The sequence below is a fragment of the Ranitomeya imitator genome, chromosome 2 (assembly GCF_032444005.1).
Source record: "Ranitomeya imitator isolate aRanImi1 chromosome 2, aRanImi1.pri, whole genome shotgun sequence".
In the NCBI taxonomy this organism is placed as follows: Eukaryota; Metazoa; Chordata; class Amphibia; order Anura; family Dendrobatidae; genus Ranitomeya; species Ranitomeya imitator.
In genome coordinates this window covers 588078838-588100250 of record NC_091283.1, presented here as the reverse complement: position 1 = coordinate 588100250, position 21413 = coordinate 588078838, and the positions used below count along the sequence as shown (strand labels likewise).

General features: G+C 45.2%; 1 protein-coding gene across 3 annotated transcripts in view; it reads left to right on the top strand.

The window, feature by feature from the left end:
* DLGAP4 (DLG associated protein 4) overlaps positions 1-21413 on the top strand; it is a 300448-nt gene that overhangs the window by 229495 nt on the left and 49540 nt on the right. The gene's annotated exons all lie outside the window — the stretch shown is intronic.

Below are 21413 nucleotides of genomic sequence, written 5' to 3'. Positions count from 1 at the left end.
AGGAATAGACATCGGGGTGGGTTAATAATGCTTTGCTTGCCTTTTCTTGCATGTAAGGGTTATTGTAACCCCAGTGCCAGTTGGCATTGCTTTCCCTGCTGGCGCATGGCATCTAGACTGGCACCCTGCCTGAGTCTGGCTGGACATGGCATATGACACATTTAGAATGTGTCTGGGTCTACAGACTTAATACTAATTAATATTGTGTATTGTTCGTTTAGTTTCATGCCGGCCTTGTGTGTGCCCATTGCAATGTGTTGTCTGTGATGCTTGGTGGCACACTGGGGGGTTCCTGGTTGCGTGTTTCTCTGCAGCGGTCCCTTGTTAGACGTCGGATGTTGCTCCAGGTGGTCTCGGTCACTTTTCCTGTTATTGGCGTGGTGCTTTTAATAGCTATACAGGAGCGGCGGATGGCAGGCTCCATTATAGGTGGGATTCTGATCAGACCGGACTCCTCAGCATGTGTTAAGTTCACAACAGCTGGTGCTACTCCTGTTACTGATGCCATGGAGCAACTGGCACAACACAAGGCTAGCCCGGGGCATTTCTCTTGCCGTCTTCAAAGTGCACTCAATTGTTTTTGTTGAGGGACCTAATGATTTTTCTCATAGATCTACGACTGTGGAGCAGGAGCAGACCCGGACATAAGGGGGCCCCTTTGCAGTCCAGTAGCTCATGATACACAATCCCACCTGCTTTGGAGCTGGTGGTGGCCCCCTTACCTCCTGGGCAGGTTCATTGGTTGCACCGCTGGCATGTCCTCCCCTGCGTTGATGCTACTGTATGTCTGTGGTACAAAATAAATTCCAAACAATGGACACTTTGACTCTTGCTCTAAAACCTTTTCTGGGTTAGTAATCACATAGATCTGCATTTCAAACAATGGCCTTGATGAAAAGGGGGCGCTATAGTAAAATGTGCTAATGTCGTAAGAGCTGTGCTATGGTTTGGTGCCCAGTCTGACATCTATCCCATGTTTATGCCCTCTGTGGCCTATTACATGTCCTCTTAATTTCCATTGTAACCCTGGGAATTGGGGCAATGTCTATCAAATATGATTGGTTTACTAACAATTTAAAGGGTCTGTTAAGCACTTCCTCCTGTCAAGGATGCACTTTATGGTCTTCCAAGATATCTTTTTATACAACTTAGTCCTCATTCAGATGCCCATGAGTCGCGTACGTGTCCTATTGCTGTTTTTTCTGGATACAATACGCAACCGGTTTGGTTTTGATCTTGGTCACTCATCAAATTAACCCATACAAGTCTCTCGGGTCTGTGAAAGTCACGGAGAGTAAAGTCTGACACTAATGAAAATGGGATCCCAAACACTGCAGGACAACGATCCGTGTTTTTACCTAGGAAAAAAATCCCAGAAGTATTTTTAAGGTCTCGCTCTAGGACGATTTAGTAGCTTTCCCTCAAATTGACTGACGCTCTGCCCCTTGCAGAGGTTTGAGGACCTCGTGTGATCCTTGAAGTAAATGATACTTTCTAAATACAGGTAGTTGCGTGCAGTGCGAACTGATCGGTTTAGCTTTTTATTGGATTTGGTGGAGCGGCGCCTCCATGTCAGGTCAGGCCTCAGGATTACGTCTTGTCATGGGGTCTCTGGAACCTAATGTAGCATTATGGCTCATTCAGACGTCAGTGATTTTTCTCATATGCAGAAAAAAAAAAAAATCCCAAGTTTCATCAGTCAGGTTTTTTTTTTTTTTTTTCCCGTCAAAGTTTCATTAGTTTTTCTCAAAACATAAACTGGAGACTTCTCAACCTTCCCCTAAAGTCAGTGAAAAACGGGCAGCACATGGATGGCATCTGAGTGCTGTCTGTATGGGTTTTTTTCACTGACCCATAGACGTGTCCAATTATTGATCCTAATGACAGATACACTTTGCGTGGACCTGAGGGGGTATGAAACTGGACATGTGAACTACCCCCTAGATTGTCGCAGGTACGTGTGCCATCCATGGAATCCGCATCTGGCTTTCCTACTTGACAAGCTGACGTCTGAACGAGCCCTCAGAAGTCGCACCGTCAGTGAGATATTTTTTTTTTACAAGGGTAAATATCTCCATGTTGCGGTGTCCTTATGGCTCCATATGCATCTTCATGAAAAGGTCTGGTCAGATGCTCTCATATTTAGCTACGTCTTACTCGGGTACATTTATGCCATATACTTTCTAATCGCCTCTCTATTCCTTATGTAGATATTCGTATATTTGGAGAGGAGCAATTCCTAAAGATTCCTTCCAGTCGGAGGCCTCATGATGCTCCTAAGGGCTTATTCACATTAGTGTTTGGATGTCAAAACCAGGAGTGGAACTTTACAGAGAAACTATAGAATTGAAAGATTGACACCCGTTTCGTATTTGACATTCCTGGTTTTGGCATACACACTGGTGAATAAAACCTAAGCCCCAGTGCACAAACAATATACAGACTTGCCTCTTAAAAGTACATTTTGGCACCGAGCATTCAGTGGCGCACCTTGAAACTTGTGGGCCCCGATGCCAAAGGTCAGCCATGTCTCCTCATATGGGCCTAGTAGACCTTTGGGGCCCTCCTAGGTTTGAGGTCCCAGTTGGGACTGCGACCCCTGCACGCAGTATAGTTCTAATATTATAGGATATATATGAAGCGTTCATGCCGCTGGTGAGGTCACGCTTCGTAATGTTGTTACATCATGGTTCCCTTAGTGTGTTGTCTTCAGCTACTCTTCAGTTTCTGGTCTTTCTAGTGATACAAAACTGCAGGTCTATGATTATATTCCGATTTCCACAATGATGCACTTTTTCCAAGATTTTGTGTATGAAGTCATTTTTGAGCTGTGTGTGATCTTGGGCCACTGAGTTTGGTAGAGACGGACTACTGAGGACACAGACGCCTGAGTATACACAAGTATAGTGCATGTGTAAATGAACCTGAACCTTACAGGATATGCTAATTCACTAAGAACCCAGCCAGGCTTTCATCTTGAGTTTCTGAATCCTCTACATACACCGCTGCTGCAGTAAACTAACATTTTCAGTCATCATAGTCCTGTAAACCTCCTGGTTGTTTAGGAAGCTACTAAGTAAATGGCAGTTAGGCTGCCGTCACACTATCAGTATTTGGTCAGTATTTTACCTCAGTATGTGTAAGCCAAAACCAGGAGTGGGTGATAAATACAGAAGTGGTGCATATGTTTCTATTATACTTTTCTTCTAAGGCCATGTTCACACGATCCTTTTTTTCATGCGGAATTGCCGCGATTTTCCCGCTGCGGGTCCGCAGCTGTTTTCCATGCAGGGTACATTACATTGTACCCTATGGAAAACAGGAACTGCTGTGCCCACAATGCGGAAAATAAAAAAAAAAAGCCGCGCTGAATAGCTGCGGGAAAAAAGAAGTACCATGTCACTTCTTTTTTCGGAGCCGCAGCGGTTCTGCACCCATTGACCTCCATTGTGAGGTCAAACCCGCAGATGAAAAAAATATCTGCGGGTTTTACTGCGGTTTGTGGTGCAGAACCGCTGCAGCAGGAAGTGCGGGGAAGCGGGCGGAAGTGCGTGGGCGGAGTGTGGCTGCCCCCCCGTGCTCCAATCCCACCGCCCCGTGCTCCGATGCCCCCACCCCAGTGCTCCGATGCCCCCCCCCCCCCGTGCCCTAATCTCCCCCCCTTATACTTACCTGGCGTCCCGGTGTCTGTCCGGCCGTCTTCTCCCTGGGCGCCGCCATCTTGCAAAATGGCGGGCGCATGCGCAGTGCGCCCGCCGAATCGGCCGGCAGATTCGTTCCAAAGTGCATTTTGATCACTGAGATAGATTTTATCTCAGTGATCAAAATAAAAAAAAAATAGTAAATGACACCCCCCCCCCCCCCCCCTTTGTCACCCCCATAGGTAGGGACAATAAAAAAAATTAAGAATTATTTTTTTTTTTTTTTCCACTAAGGTTAGAATAGGGTTAGGGGTAGGGTTAGGGTATTTTCAGCCATTTTAACCCTAAAAAACTTCCTAGAAAACACACAGACTCTGCATAGAAAACTGCATAAAAAAAGGATCAAAAAACGCATCAAAAAAGGACCTGCGTTTTCTGCCAAGAGCTGCAGTTTTTTAAAAAACAGTCCTGAAAAAAAAAGGATGGAAATCAGGAACGTGTGAACATAAGCTGCAGTCAGATGATCAGTATTTTACCTCAGTATTTGTAAGCCAAAACCAGGTGTGGAACAATTAGGGTATGTTCACACGTTCAGGATTTCCATCCTTTTTTTTTCAGGACAGTTTTTTTTAAAAAACTGCAGCTCTTGGCAGAAAACGCAGGTCCTTTTTTTGTCCTTTTTTGATGCGTTTTTTGATGCGTTTTTTTATCCTTTTTTTACTGTGTGTTTCCTAGGAAGCTTTTTAGGGCTAAAATGGCTGAAAATACCTACCCCTACCCCTACCCCTACCCCTAACCCTACCCCTAACCCTACCCCTACCCCTACCCCTAACCCTACCCCTAACCCTAACCCTAACCCTATTCTAACCTTAGTGAAAAAAAAAAAAAAAATTCTTAATTTTTTTTATTGTCCCTACCAATGGGGGTGACAAAGTGGGGGGGTGTCATTTACTATTTTTTTTATTTTGATCACTGAGATAGGTTATATCTCAGTGATCAAAATGCACTTTGGAGCGAATCTGCCGGCCGGCAGATTCGGCGGGCGCACTGCGCATGCGCCCGCCATTTTGCAAGATGGCGGCGCCCAGGGAGAAGACGGCCGGACGGACACCGGGACGCCGGGTAAGTATAAGGGGGGGAGATGAGGGCACGGGGGGGGGGGGCATCGGAGCACGGGGGGGCGGGATCGGAGCACGGGGGGGCAGCCACACTCCGCCCACGCACTTCCGCCCGCTCCCCCGCACTTCCTGCTGCAGCGGTTCTGCACATCAAATCGCAGTAAAACCCGCAGATATATTTTTGATCTGCGGGTTTTACTGCGATTTTGACCTCACAATGGAGGTCTATGGGTGCAGAACCGCTGCGGTTCAGGAAGAAGAATTGACATGCTCCTTCTTTTTTCCGGGAGCTATTCAGCGCGTCTTTTTTTTTACAATTTCCGGACCATGTGCACAGTGTGTCCTGTTTTCCATAGGGTACAGTGTACTGTACCCTGCATGGAAAACAGCTGCGGAACCGCAGCCGCAAAACCGCCGCGGTTCCGCGGTAAAAAACGCACTGTGTGAACATGGCCTAAGACTGAAAGGTGGCGACAGTAAATGCCTACATATAGGAATGGAAATATTTATTCGCATACATTGGCTTGTGTTAGTGTCTTGGAGAAAAGTGATTTGGTACCCATAGACACCAATGAGCAGTCCGCTTACATTTTCCAATCTGCATCAGAAGCATGACGCACAAACTGGCTAGTGGCTTCAGTCCACAAAGCTCACTGAGACATGGACTGTGACTGGTCGCTGCAGTCCACAAAGCTCACTGAGACATGGACTGTGACTGGTCGCTGCAGTCCACAAGGCTCACTGAGACATGGACTGTGACTGGTCGCTGCAGTCCACAAGGCTCACTGAGACATGGACTGTGACTGGTCACTGCAGTCCACAAAGCTCACTGAGACATGGACTGTGACTGGTCGCTGCAGTCCACAAAGCTCACTGAGACATGGACTGTGACTGGTCACTGCAGTCCACAAGGCTCACTGAGACATGGACTGTGACTGGTCGCTGCAGTCCACAAGGCTCACTGAGACATGGACTGTGATTGGTCACCACGTGCACATACAGTACCTGTTCTACTTGGAATTTCTCTTTGCTGATAGAACATGTACCCATTTTAGTGTATGGGTCTCGTGGTTTTTTTTTTTTTTGTGATTGAATGGTCCTAGAGTGGAGTAATGTGTCTGATGATGGTGCATGCCAGTAGTAAAGCACGTCTTACTCTAGTGTTGTCTTGTAGCAACCCCCCCAAAAAATACTTTTAAGGCAGATTGTGTTCCATAGAGGAGTACAGTAAATTATCGGTTTTATTGCCAACCTAATGTTTGGATCAAATAATGTTTTGACTGTCTGGCCCATGTGCACAATGGACTGCACACAGACGGTGCACTGACTACTATTGGTCAGTGTGCATTTTACCTGCGTCCATGTGGAGCAGCATGCACTATTGTACATTTTAGAGGGGAAACTTAACTCCTACAAAGAAAGGAATGACTGCCTGTTATTGGGAACTGCAGCACTTCTTACAAATCTGTCCAAAGTCTAGGTCATGCTGCACATATTAAAGCTTGCAGTTTCTTGATCTAAAGTCATAAAAGGTTACATCAGGAATAAGTATAATTTCCTTTCCCATTCTTTGGAGTTAACAATAAACACTAAACACCCCAGTGGCACTTTATAATTTAAAAAAAAAAAAATCTTGATGTGAAATCTTTAAAAAGCTGAGATCTATAAATATATATATTTTTTGGGTAGTGGCTCCCATCCTATGTCACAACCCTGCACCATGCATAATATAATACTCAGCACTGAAGAAGGAGCTGCAGCAATGCTGCAGAATAAATGAGCCATTGCACCATGTTTCTGGAAATCGATGGCCAGTACAGTAAGGCTCCATCTTGTCCTCTGTAGTTGAGGTCACTTTCTAGAGGCTCTTCAGCTTGGCAGATTAAGGGCTGCACATCCAAGGACCCTGGATGCTTTTTACACAGCAGTCTTGATGGCCGGCCTGCTGGAGTAGGATGTGTTGAGATAGGAAATGTTCTTCAGTCGGGGGCTGGAATAATAATTCTGATCAATTTGTTGCTGACGCTTGACCACGTGCCCTCTAACAACTTCACCCACTTTCCAAAAAAGTTTTGGGCGCTGACTGGGAAAGGTGTAAAAATGCTAAGTTGTGAAATCTCAACAGTTTTATGCCAGATCTTTGGCATAAGCGGTTTTCTGAATCCGAGCCTAAATACCCGCTCCTTGGAGATCCTCCCATTCAAAAAGCCTGATCTTTTCACGTGTAAACTTCTGTGATGTGGCCTTAAAAGGGTATTCTGAAGTTTTCCACAAGCAAAAGAATGGAGGCTAAATTCCTGATTGCTAGGGGTCTGACCTTTGATCCTGAGAACCAGAGCTTGGCCCCTACAAGGTTAGCAACACAGGACACTCTCATGGTCTGACAATGCCTATGAGTGATCATGCTTGGATAAGGTGTTATCTGAGCATGCTCTGGTGCTAACAGTGTTTTCAGCGCGCTTGAAAAATATGTTGTTTCCACAGCTGCATGTCTCATGGCCATACATGCATGGCAACACAAACCTATTTTTCCAGCGCACTGAAGACACTCTATTAGCACCCGAGCATGCTCAGATAACACCTTATCCAAGCATGATCGCTAACCGGTATGTATTGCAATCTAGGATCAGTTTAGTTGACCCTCCGGTGGTCTGGTCGACATAAGGATGTCGGTGTCCTACATAAGATGTAAGCCAGCAAAGATCTCAAGGAGTTATCAGCCATGTCCTCCAGGACCATTTTTCATGTATAGACATGATAACGTTTCTATGCCTTAACCCCAGCTGTCCCTGTGAGCAGCACACAGGAAGATGATTGTGTCCGTACCCATTCATACTGTATTGTGGTGTCCCTTCCTGAACATAGGGGAAATGAATTGGGGTTACTCGCTCACATCTACTACTGCTCGTTGATGCTTCCAGCCAGGATGTAGGAGGCCTTTGTGCCTAAATCGAGGCCCTGCCAAATCCTCAGTGAGCATCTAATATAATCCAGTATTTGGCTGTAGCATCTTCTATCCATGTTAGTAATAATACACTTGGCTTCTTTGTGTACGGCGCTGATATGACACATGCTGGGTGTGTATTTCTCTGCCGGTCTTTTTCTGACTCATAACTGAATACTCTGTCACATGGCGCCGTCCCTTTAAAAGGAAGAGTGTCTGCCAGCTCAGTACTCTAGAGTGACAGCAATGCGCTTAACCCTTTCCCGCTGAAAGATAATAAACCAAATGATCCTGGATGTGGAGGTGATTTTCCCATACACCATCCAGTGGTTGCCGGCCTACTGCCATCCCAATTGCGACCTAAGATGGGGCACATCTTTGCACTATCCGTTAAAATAAAACCACATACGTGTATTTTTATTTATTTTTTTCTAGTACAGACTATTGCAGTGATAGTAGCTGGTGTCTTCATATCAGAATTGTGCGCTGTAAACATGGATCACTTATCATAGTGATTTATTGTGGTTTTTACAATGTGTCTCTAAAAAATATCCTTTTTTTTTTTTGTTTTGTTAATTAATAAGCTGTCCAGAAAAAAAATTAAAGTTGGCAACCCTGGTGCGTTTTTTTTTTTTTCCCCTCCCCCCCCCCCCCCATTAAATTATTATTTTCACACACTTTATAGAAGAGACGATGGTAAAAATGACTTTCATTCTAATTCCGTTTTGTCTCCATACGGTGGGGCGCGGTGTCTGTGTGCCATTACTCACCACTTATGTAAGCCTATGTAATTCCGCACACAATAGGGAGGTACCGAGCATACACCCAGCATCCCACAAGACAGGAGACTCTGAGTACAGGCGAGGACCCTCAGGTCTGTCTGTCCCTGTATGCAGGAGGGGGGCTTCTTGCTTCATCCCCCAGATGTGATTATTTCAGCTGAGCGTTTGCATTAACCCTTTGCTTAATACTTTGCGTCATTGTCTGCAAGGCGGTACAGCATCCCTTATATTACCTCCAATTTGTGATCTGCCGGCATTTACTGTGGCATGATGATCTATACCATGCATGCACGTTTCCCCATAGAATGTTAGACTTGCTTTGTGGCTACAGTGTTTAATGTGTGATATTACTACTTGTAGGTAGATACTGTACATATTACAAGTTACAATGTAACATCTATGTCACAATATTGTTGCACTTCTTTCCTCTTGTCTCTAAATGGAATCACTGCTTGTTATTCCAGCCTCTATGGAAAGTACCGTAATTTTGCAAAGATGATCTCCAGCGGTCATATTCTGTAAATGTAATCAATGACCAATTTTGCAAGTTGTGCATTATAACAAACCCAGTACCATATTGCTCCCTAGCTAGGTGGATTTGCCATTCCGGGTTATGGTAAAGCTGTGAGATTATTCCCCCCCACCCATGAGCTGTAATAATGGCCATATTTTTCATCATCCAATTTTCCCCAAAAGATTTTTTTATTTTTTTGCAACTTCATGAAGACCACTTCTGAGGAAGGAGACCTGATGACCGCACGATGAAGTGTCTTTATTGTAGGGATCCCATGAATCAATAGTGAGCGTGTCAATGGGGAGGGAGTATATAAACAATCTTGCTACTGGAGGTGTCGGGTGTTGATTCCGGGTTGATAGAAACTTGACGTGATGCCATGAAAAGGCGGTGCGATTTTTGGTTATTTCTGCGTGTAATGAGATGCAGACTTAGTTGGCTGTGATGTCTATGGTGATATTATAAATCCCGGATCCAGAATTAGCACACCCGGCCCCTGCTGATCTGCTCATCTGCTGCTGATGCGATTGTGTGAAAACAGTACGACGCTGTAAATAATTATATATCGACACAGAATAGACGGAGCACTAGTGTTTTATTGTTTGCCTACTTGGCTCCATCTCTTGTAAAATGACTCCTTGTTGTTATACAGATCATCTGTCATTATATTAAACAAGTTCTGTATGCAAAAAAGCTTAAAGCTTGCCTGTCATTTCAGGTAACTCTTCAGAATAAGCTGTCATGAGAATTCAGAGATCTAATATATAAAGCTGTGTGTGTGTGTGTGTGTGTGTGTGTGTGTGTGTCCGGGATTGCCATCTGCACCGTCGCAGCTACAGCCACAAAATTTTGCACAGTCGCACGTCTGGACCCCGAGAGCGTCATAGGCTATGTTGAGGTGAAATTTTAACCCCGCGCTTTCCAATTCACCAATCAATTTTGCCCCTATCTACATAATGGGGAAAAAATGAAAGGAAAAGTGTTGGAGGCAAATTGCCAGCTGCCAGATGTGAACAAGGGGGACTTAAAGAATGAGAGCGATGGCGCCAAAGAGTATATACCGTACAGTTGCTAAGGTGGGGCCCCGACATGGGATACTCACCACACACGGGGATATGAACACACACACAAAATGCGCCACACACTACCACGTGCTTGAACACATATTACCCTCAGCACACATTTCACCACACATACACCAACCTCGCCACATAAAAGTCGAAACACAAAAGTCGCCGCTCAAAACTCGCCACGCGCAGAACTCGCCACATGCAAAAACTAGGCCCTTGCAAAACTCGCCACAAGTGCAAAACTGACCTCATGGAAAACTCGCCACACGCAAAACTTGCACACGCGGAAAAATTGCCACATGCACAAAAGTTGCAACACATGCAAAAGTTGCCTCACACAAAACTTGCACATACTCAAAAGGCACCACACATAAAACTCGCCACGCGCAAAACCCGCCATGCGCAAAACTTACTGCACACAACTTGCTACACTAACCTGTCACATGCAACTCGACACACAAAAAGTTGCTACACGCATGTTGCCACACAACTCATCTCACAAAAGTCGCTACATGCATGTCGCCACACGCAACTCAACACACACAACTTGACAAACGAAACTCGCCCTAAAACACACACAAGTCTGGTATTCTCCTTCAAAAATAAAAATCTGATTAATAAGCAGACAAACTACAACAAATGTACCATATAGGAAATACGGCAGCTGTCAGTCACATGACCTGTCTATTATGTGTATGTGTGAGCTAATATATACTGCCAGGGGGAGGGCTTCCTGTTTCCTGGTGATTTATCAGGCTGCCAATTTAGCTTACAAATACTGAGGTAAAAATACTGAGCAAATAACGTGTGAACAAGGTCTAATACAGGAGGAGATGACACACAGGCATATACTATATACAGGGGAGATGACACACAGATATATACTATATACAGGAGAGATGACACACAGGTATATACTATATAGAGGAGGAGATGACATACAGGTACATATATATACAGGAGGAGATGACATACAGGCATATACTATATACAGGAGGAGATGACACACCGGTATATACTATATACAGGAGCAGATGACCTACAGGTATATACTATATACAGGAGGAGATGACACACAGATATATACTATATACAGGGGAGATGACACACAGGTATATACTATATACAGGAGGAGATGACATACAGGTATATACTATATATAGGGGAGATGACACACAGCAGGTATATACTATATACAGGGGAGATGACATACAGGTATATTCTATATACAGGAGATGACATACAGATGTATACTATATATAAGGGAGATGACAAACCTGTATATACTGAGGTGATGAGGTGAAAATGAGAGGTGTGAGGTGAAAATGAAAAGGTGTGAGTGCAAAATGAGAGGAGTGAGGAAAAATAGTGGAGTGATCAGAAAATGACAGATGTGAGGTTGAAATGACAAGTGTTAGGGGGGAATGAGAGGAGTGAGGGAGAAAATGAGAGATTTGAGGGGGAAAATGAAAGATGTGATTGGGAAAATGAGAGGCGTGATGGGAAAATAAGAGAAGTGAGGTGCTATAACTAACCACAGATATTTACTATGCCCAGGCAACGCTGGGCTCTTCAGCTAGTAATATATAAATATATATATTTTCTACTTTTCCAGTTGTCTTTGAGCTAGTGGGTAGAGACTAGCTGCTGTGATATTACAGTACACAAGGGGTGGACACAGAAGAGGACCCCTGTGCAAGATCAGTATATGGCTGCATGCCCACTATAGGGAATCGTAGTGTTTTGTAAGCAGCAGGGCTGTGGAGTCGGTAAGCCAAACCTCTGACTCCACCAAAATGGGCTCCAACTCCACAGCCCTGCTAAGCAGAATATTTTTTTTCACTGCATCCAAAACTCTGCGTTCTATAAATCCCATTCATTGTGCTTATAATGTAGAACTTCTATGCCCACTTTCCTTATTCAAATTTACTTTTTTTTTATGCTGCGTAAACTAACTGTGATGCGGGTTTCTGAAAAGCGGCATGTTGATTTATGTGGCAGAGACGCTTGGTCTCCTGTGCGTATTTTCCACAATAGATTGTCATTAGATGCGGTCAATCCACATAGTTCCAAAACACATACATTTTAAAGTTCGTAGAACGCAGCTTTTTTTTTTTTTTTTGGACGCAGTGAAAATACGCTGTTTCCAAAATGCTATGGTTCCTGATCGTGGGTACGCAGCTTTATGTATCCTATGCAGTCCATCAGCTCATCATAATGCACCTGTTTAATTACCGTATATGTGACAGAAGCTGTTTTGGCGGTAGAAGTGAGCCCTTGTGCATCTGCACACACTGTGTGTGTGTATGCGCATATATACATACTAGCTATTGAACCCGTTCTACGCCCGGGTGGCTAGCATCTATATTGGTATATGGTCTCCATCCTGTCATGAGCTGCTCCATCCTGCGTCCCCATTCTGACATGTGCTGCACCCATCCTGCGTCCCCATTCTGACATGTGCTGCACCCATCCTGCACCCCCATTCTGACATGTGCTGCTCCCATCCTGCACCCCCATTCTGTCATGTGCTGCTCCATCCTGCGTCCCCATTCTGACATGTGCTGCACCCATCCTGCACCCCCATTCTGACGTGCTGCTCCCATCCTGCATCCCCATTCTGACATGTGCTGCTCCCATCCTGCATCCCCATCCTGTCATGTGCTGCACCCATCTTGCGCCCCCATTCTGACATGTGCTGCTCCCATCCTGCATCCCCATTCTGACGTGCTGCTCCCATCCTGCATCCCCATTCTGACATGTGCTGCTCCCATCCTGCATCCCCATCCTGTCATGTGCTGCTCCCATCTTGCGCCCCCGTTCTACGCCCGGGTGGCGTATATTAGTCTTTACCCACTAGCTCAATATATTAGCTATTGAACCCGTTCTACGCCCGGGTGGCGAGCATTTATATTGGTATATGGTCTCCATCCTGGTATGTGCTGCTCCCATCCTGCACCCCCATTCTGACATGTGCTGCACCCATCCTGCACCCCCATTCTGACATGTGCTGCTCCCATCCTGCACCCCCATTCTGTCATGTGCTGCTCCATCCTGCGTCCCCATTCTGACATGTGCTGCACCCATCCTGCACCCCCATTCTGACGTGCTGCTCCCATCCTGCATCCCCATTCTGACATGTGCTGCTCCCATCCTGCATCCCCATCCTGTCATGTGCTGCACCCATCTTGCGCCCCCATTCTGACATGTGCTGCTCCCATCCTGCATCCCCATTCTGACGTGCTGCTCCCATCCTGCATCCCCATTCTGACATGTGCTGCTCCCATCCTGCATCCCCATCCTGTCATGTGCTGCTCCCATCTTGCGCCCCCGTTCTACGCCCGGGTGGCGTATATTAGTCTTTACCCACTAGCTCAATATATTAGCTATTGAACCCGTTCTACGCCCGGGTGGCGAGCATTTATATTGGTATATGGTCTCCATCCTGGTATGTGCTGCTCCCATCCTGCGCCCGTTCTGTCATGTGCTGCTCCCATCCTGCGCCACCATTGTATTATATGCCCCTCCATAAGATGCTCCATTATATATGCCCCGTATGCTGCTGCCATATATAAAAAAAAAAAACAAAAAAAACAAACCATACTCGCCTATCGTCGCTGGGCGCCGAGTGCTGGGGGCCTGAGCAGGCGGGGACACCGGCGCGCTGTGGGGGTCAGGTGCCGGAGTCACCGCTAGCTCAGGCCCCCAGCACTTGCTATACTCACCTGTCTGTCCCATTCCAGCGCTGCCATCTTCCGGCTCCTCTGGCTGTGACTGTTCAGTCAGAGGGCGGCGCCGGCGCGCATTAAGCGCGTCATCGCGCCCTCTGAACTGGGAACGTCACAGCAGAGGACCCGGGAGACGGAGCCGCACGCAGCGCTGGAACGGGGGACAGGTGAATATACTTACCCTCCTGGCGGTCCCTGACTCTCCGGTGGAGATCGCGGTGTGCGTTCAGTGTTTACGCATACCGCGATCTCCTGGGAGCGTCACTCTGTGAGGCCCAGACTGCGCCGGCGCTTGCGCAGTCTATAAAGGCTTTGGACAGAGTGACGCTCCCAGCGTTATAGATACTATTAAAGAACTGTTAGTGGCTTATCTACAGCATTCTGTAATGCTGTAGATAAGCCCCCCGATGTATCCTGAAAGATGAGAAAAAGTTAGATTATACTCACCCAGGGGCGGTCCGGTCCGATGGGCGTCGCGGTTCGGGGCCTCCCATCTTCTTACAATGACGTCCTCTTCTTGCCTTCACGCTGTGGCTCTGATGCCGGTGTACTTGGTCTGCCCTGTTGAGGGCAGGGCAAAGTACTGCAGTGCTGGGCCTCTCTGACCTTTCCCGACGCCTGCGCACTGCAGTACTTTGCTCTGCCCTCAACAGGACAGACCAAGTACACCGGCATCAGAGCCACAGCGTGAAGGCAAGAAGAGGACGTCATCGTAAGAAGATGGGAGGCCCCGGACTGCGACAGCCATCGGACCGGATTGTAGCGGAACCGCCACTGGGTGAGTATAATCTAACCTCTTTTTCTCCTCTTTCAGGACACATCGGGGTCTTATCTACAGCATTACAGAATGCTGTAGATAAAGCCCCTGATGCTGATGGGCTTGGCTCCCCTTCGATTTTGGGGGTGACGGGTTCCCTTTAAATAACACTACTGAGCTGTGTAGCTGTGAATCCAGTACTTGACACTGATGCCCAATCTGCGTGTCTGCCTAGTTTCTCATGATCTTCTCTTCACTCCTCCATCCCACCCCCTTAGATTTCAATTTGCGATACCAGCCAGTGTACTGGCATTCCAGCTTTTTACTTTGTTTTCAGAGTGAATGATGAGTAGGAAGTGTAAGTGCCTAATAAGCAAAGGAGAAGCAGATTTTTTTTTAATTTTTTTATCTTTGTTCATTCACCTTACCTATTGATTTATGCAAAGTTTATTGAATAGCCAGTGCCCATTTAGTAGTTTAGTGCGGGAGTTGGTATTGTGATGGAGATGGATGCCACTACTGCCCCCATAGGGCTTGTCTCCTATCTTTTTTTGGGGGGTTCATCTATGTTAGTTAGTGTTTATCGGTAGATGGTAACATTATAGACTCTTTAGGATGTGTGTTGCCCACACTGATCACTTTAGTTAGGCAGATGGGGTATTTTTTGTCATCACGCGGGCTGCTCCGCACAGTAGGACCATGTGGGGGTGTTCACAGAAAATCCTCCTTCTTGTCACCTGTCTTGTCGCCATTTGGCTGCTGGAGCCTCTGACAAGTCTATAAAAGTCTCAGACAGGACACTTGACCCTTGAGTCATCCGCTCTTACCCTGGATAAACCCTTGTGGAAACCGCAGTAAAATTGATTTATCATATGCCAACATCAGCCTGTTGAGTTCTGTGAAGAAACGTGTAAGGAAGTGACATGGCTCCGAGCCTGGTCTGGGCTGCGGGGCGGCTAATGTACCGGTAGTGTCAGTCCCTCCATTCATTCCTAATGGCCACCCTGCCAATTTATTAGGCTGCTTGGGGCCTAACTTCAATGACAAACGGGTTAAAAGGACGCTGCTTGGCTGAACGTTGTCACGGCAACTGTGTGGAGGAAACGAATCCGTTGCTTAGAAACCTCCATCCGAGGCCTGGCGGCCATTTCCTGGAGAGCACGATGGATGGGAGACTGGAACCTTGTACGAAAGGTTATTACATGACACATACAAGTGAGCAGGAGGCGCATACATTTATTATCCTTTTTAGGAAATATAATGCTGAATTAATAATTTTTTAATATACGGCAGAAATGAAAACAATAGTAATTAAGTGGCTGTCAGATCAAAGTTCATAAATATTTTCGGAAATTAAAAACTGATTATTGAATGGCATGAATCATTCTATAATATTAGGAAAATATTCTGCATCCAGTCATAAGTTTGGTTCAGTGTACATGGACATATTAAGGATATTTTGCTGTTGGATTTTACTGAACTTTCAATTTGAAAGAGAACAAATTGGAGCATGTAATATTGAATTTTAGAATATGAGGATATAATACTGCCAAAACATTCTCAATGGACTGTGCACGGCGTTACTGTATGGATGAACCTTCAGGCTGGATATGTCAGGGAGATGGCTGGCTGCCTTAGCGCTCATTCACACTTCTGAATTTTCCATGAACGATTTAAAATGAACGGATTATTCTAATCGGACTTTGATCAGAGTGTGCTCTGAGTGACATCCGTCTGTCATACATGGAGAAATAAAAAAATAAAAATAAAGTCTTCACTCTGAAGGTTCTGTGAAAATTGGAGCGCACTCAGATGCCATCTGAGTACAGTCGTGTTTTTTGTTTGTTTTTAAATGTATTCTCATCAGGCCTCATTCAGAGGTCTGTTTTTGTTTTGTTTTTGCATATGAGTGTGATCTGTAAGTATCACAAATGCCACTCCTACCTATTGGTGATGAGTGAACATGCTCAGATAAGGTGCTATCCCATTCCTTACATGCTCATGTGCTAACATGGCCTTTTCAGTGTTCTCGAAAAATACGTTTGAGTTCCTGAGCCTGCATGTCTCGCTGTCATTGGCCATAACACATGCAGGCATTGCCTAACTATAAGGCTGTGTGCACACGTTGCGGATTTTCCGCGTTTTTTTCGCTATAAAAAAATGCATACATATGCATCCCATCATTTAGAATGCATTCCGCAATTTTTGTGCACATGCTGCGTTTTTTTTTTTTTTTTTCCACAAAAACAACGAAGCATGTTCATTAATTTTGCGGATTTCCCACTATATTATTGCATTGGAAAATCTCCGGGGGAAAAAAACGCAAAAAAACGCATGCGGATTTCTTGCAGAAAATGTCCGGTTTTGCTCAGGAAATTTCTGCAAGAAATCCTGAACGTGTGCACATAGCCTAAAAGGCCATGCATGTGTTGAGGCTGCAAGACATGCAGGCTCGGGAACTCAAACATATATTTCGAGCACACTGAAGAGGCTATGTTGGCACATGAGCATGTAGGGAATGGGATAGCACCTTATCTGAGCATGTTCACTCATCACTACTACCTATGATGGTCTGTCGGGCCATTCACATGTCTAGGTGTTGTTTGTTTTCCTCTTACCAAGTGGTCCAAGGAAATTATTGGAGAAATGTCCAATTTTGATGGAAGGGTTGGATCAAAATCTGCAATGCAAGTCAACGGATCCATGAAAAAATCGCGGACTGTCCTCCGATTTCATTTTTTTTTTTTTTCACGGACTGTCAGAATAGATCACAGTAATCTATCTGATTTTCTACTGTGTTAATAACAAAACAAAAAAACCCGGCAGTCTGGTGCTTTAGGTTGGTTTCACATTTGCGTTTTTTGCCGCTGCGTTTTAGCGCAAAAAAGCATGCATTTTTTTCCCTATACTTAACATTAAAAACGCATGCGTTTTTTTTTTTTGCATGTGTTTTGCCGCCGCATGCGTCTTTTCTATGCATGCGTTGTGTTGCAGAAATGCAACATGTAGTAATTTATAGCGGCGTTTTTTTGCCGCAAAAAAACCTATTGCTGTCTATGTAAACGCATGCGTTTTTAAGCACATGCGTTTTAATAGAAAAACACAAGAATACACACTGATAAGCCAACCCCTAACCCTAAGGGTTAGGATCCCTAGGGTTACTAGGGATCCTAACCCTAACTCTAGCTATTTCTGTTTAAAGTGGGTTTTCTTGTTGATTTTGATGATTGGCAACTGTCAGACACTTCTCATCATGCGTTTTAAAAACGCAAACGCAGGAAAAAACGCATGTAAACGCGTCAAAACGCCGCGTTTGTATTAAAACATGCAAAAACGCATGCATCTAAAAAAAACGCGGCGTTTTAACGCGTTTACATGCATTTTTTTCACCACATGCGTTTGCGTTTAAAACGCTGCGTTTTTAAACGCAAATGTGAAACCAGCCTTAATCTCTAACATGCCGCATTGTAGTCAAAATGAAAGACTGCTGCACTGAATTGACCCCATTTGATATCTCACAGCTTGTGTAGCCGAGGTTGTGATGTCCACCTGAATAGAAAACTGCGGCTTTTCAAGAACCGTTGGGCCTTGTGCACATGTTGAGTATTTGGGGAGGTTTTTTAAGCTCAGTATTTGTCCCACTCCTGGTTTTGGCTTACAAATACTGAGGTAAGATACTGATTGTGTTAACGTGGCCTAATGGTGCCACCCGTGTTGGTGGAATGGCAATAGTCACATTAGATGAAGTAATGAACGCACTTATCAACTTAAAGGGGTTTTTATTAAGAAAAAAAAACCTAGCTGTCATATTAGATCAGGAGGACTGAAGTTTCCCAGAGAATTCTTTAATATAAAGTAGAGCTTTAATAGCAGATACACTCTCAAACTTGTAAGGTCGTGTATATAGTCATGTGGCTGTAAACGCGTCCCTTTGGTGACAGTTGGCAACACACTTGTAAGCATAGAAGAATCCAGACAGCTGTAATACATAATGCCTAGTCGCGTTTCTCGGTTGTCAGTGTGTACAACCATTTGATGTGCGGAATGTGACGGGTCTTGTTAATGAGCGGCTTTCTCTGTCATCGTGAAAGGGCAGCCTATTAGATTGCAAGAAGGTGAAATAACAGACATTTGGACTGTGACTACCAATCCACGTTACACTTTTCCCTTTAGCCCTATCATTGGCAACACATTTGGGGCATGACAAGTTGCTTGGAAGAAAAAAAAAAAAGAATGAAAATATATATATATATATATATATATATATATATATATATATATATATATATATATATATATATATATATATATATATATATATATATATATAATTTTTGTCCATTTCAATTACTCCTTATTAGCAGGATTGTGCTGTCTGTAAGCCATACCAGACTCCCTCATGCATGCCTCATTACTGTGCATGTCCATGAAGTGCAGCACAGATTCATCTCCACTAAAGGCCCAGATCCGTAGATCAGGAACCGAACAGATAGGACATTTCATAACTTTCCCAAAATCTTATGGAAACCTTATGGGGGGGGGGGGGGGGCGACGCTTCTGAGTGGGCCCCTAACAAGGTAACCATGATCACAACTCAGGGACGCACCATAATAGTGGAGGAGAACCTCAGCAGATGACTGCGCTGTTACTGAAGATAATCACTATATAACGACCAACCTGAATATTACCGCCATATGGTCAGTGGTAAATACCAGCCCTACAGAACATGTAAGAGATCACTGCACAGTTACAGATAATGACTTACCGCTGACGTCCTTTCTGATGGAATCGTTCATTTTTCCCATCTTTTCTATCTGGCCCAGACCGACATGACAACTTCTTCCAGCAACGACTCGTCTGCAGGGAATACTACAAAGACACATTTCACTTCTCATATTCCTGCCCCATCACCATCTCTTCCCAACCTGCACAAACTGCTCATCCTGCTGATACCCCAATACTGAGCCGCTGCTGCCATATGTGTCCCTATTACTGCCCCTGATACCCCAATACTGAGCCGCTGCTGCCGTATGTGTCCCTATTACTGCACCTGATACCCCAATACTGAGCCGCTGCTGCCGTATGTGTCCCTATTACTGCACCTGATACCCCAATACTGAGCCGCTGCTGCCTATTACTTGTGACACTATTATTCAGCCTATTTATAGGCTGAACTGGATGGACAAATGTCTTTTTTCGGCCTTACTAACTATGTTACTGCACCTGATACCCCAAAACTGAGCCGCTGCTGCCGTATGTGTCCCTATTACTGCACCTGATACCCCAATACTGAGCCACTGCTGCCGTATGTGTCCCTATTACTACACCTGATACCCCAATACTGAGCCACTGCTGCCGTATGTGACCCTATTACTGCACCTGATACCCCAATACTGAGCTGCTGCTGCCGTATGTGTCCCTATTACTGCACCTGATACCCCAATACTGAGCTGCTGCTGCCGTATGTGTCCCTATTACTGCCCCTGATACCCCAATACTGAGCCGCTGCTGCCGTATGTGTCCCTATTACTGCACCTGCTGTGTGGTTCTCTGTGCCCTCTAAATTCTAAAGCCACTCTCTACAATATAGTAATGCCGGGTGCAAGTGCCCTAGAAAACGGTGCCCATATTTTGCCCATAGAAAGTAATAGTGCCCTGTGTGCTCTTTTGATAGCCACAGTAACCAGAGTTCCCCTATAACAATAAATGCCCACTTTACATTTAATAATGTCCCGATTCTTCCTACTCTGCCGCTGAATGTAACTGTATCGACTCCTCCTCCCCAACCCCCCCCCGGTAGCTACGCTACTGCTGCACTGAACTACTCAACTCGATTGATTATATATTTTAGGAGTCAGTCTGTCCATTTACCGACTCCACTTCCCTGTTTATTAGTTATGTAATCACGAGACTTCTCTAGGCATTGTATCTGTAGCTAAATGGGGTTTCCATTGGATACATTTAGGATACAGTGTAGTTAATAAGTATTTGATCCCTTGCTGATTTTGTAAGTCTGCCCACTGACAAAGACATGAACAGTATAATTTTAAGGGTAGGTTAATTTTAACATTGAGAGATAGAATATCAAATATAAAATCCAGAAAATCACATTGTATACATTATATAAATTTACTTCCGTTTTGCAGTGAGAAAGAAGTATTTGATCCCTCTGGCAAACAAGACTTAATACTTTGTGGCAGAACCCTTGTTGGCAAGCACAGCAGTCAGACGTTTTTTGTAGTTGATGAGGTTTGCGCACATGTCAGGAGGAATTGTGGTCCACTCTTAAGGCCCCTTCACATTAAGCGACGCTGCAGCGATACCGACAACGATCCGGATCGCTGCAGCGTCGCTGTTTGGTCGCTGGAGAGCTGTCACACAGACAGCTCTCCAGCGACCAACGATGCCGGTAACCAGGGTAAACATCGGGTAACTAAGCGCAGGGCCGCGCTTAGTAACCCGATGTTTACCCTGGATACCATGCTAAAAGTAAAAAAAAACAAACACTAGATACTTACCTACCGCTGTCTGTCCTCCAGCGCTGCGCTCTGCTTCTCTGCTCTCCTCCTGTACTGTCTGTGAGCCGGAAAGCAGAGCGGTGACGTCACCGCTCTGCTTTCCGGCTCACAGCCAGTACAGGAGGAGTGCAGAGCACAGCGCTGGAGGACAGACAGCGTTAGGTAAGTATCTAGTGTTTTTTTTTTTTTACTTTTAGCATGGTAACCAGGGTAAACATCGGGTTACTAAGCGCGGCCCTGCGCTTAGTTACCCGATGTTTACCCTGGTTACCAGTGAAGACATCGCTGGATCGGTGTCACACACGCCGATCCAGCGATGTCTCCAGGGAGTCCAGCGACGA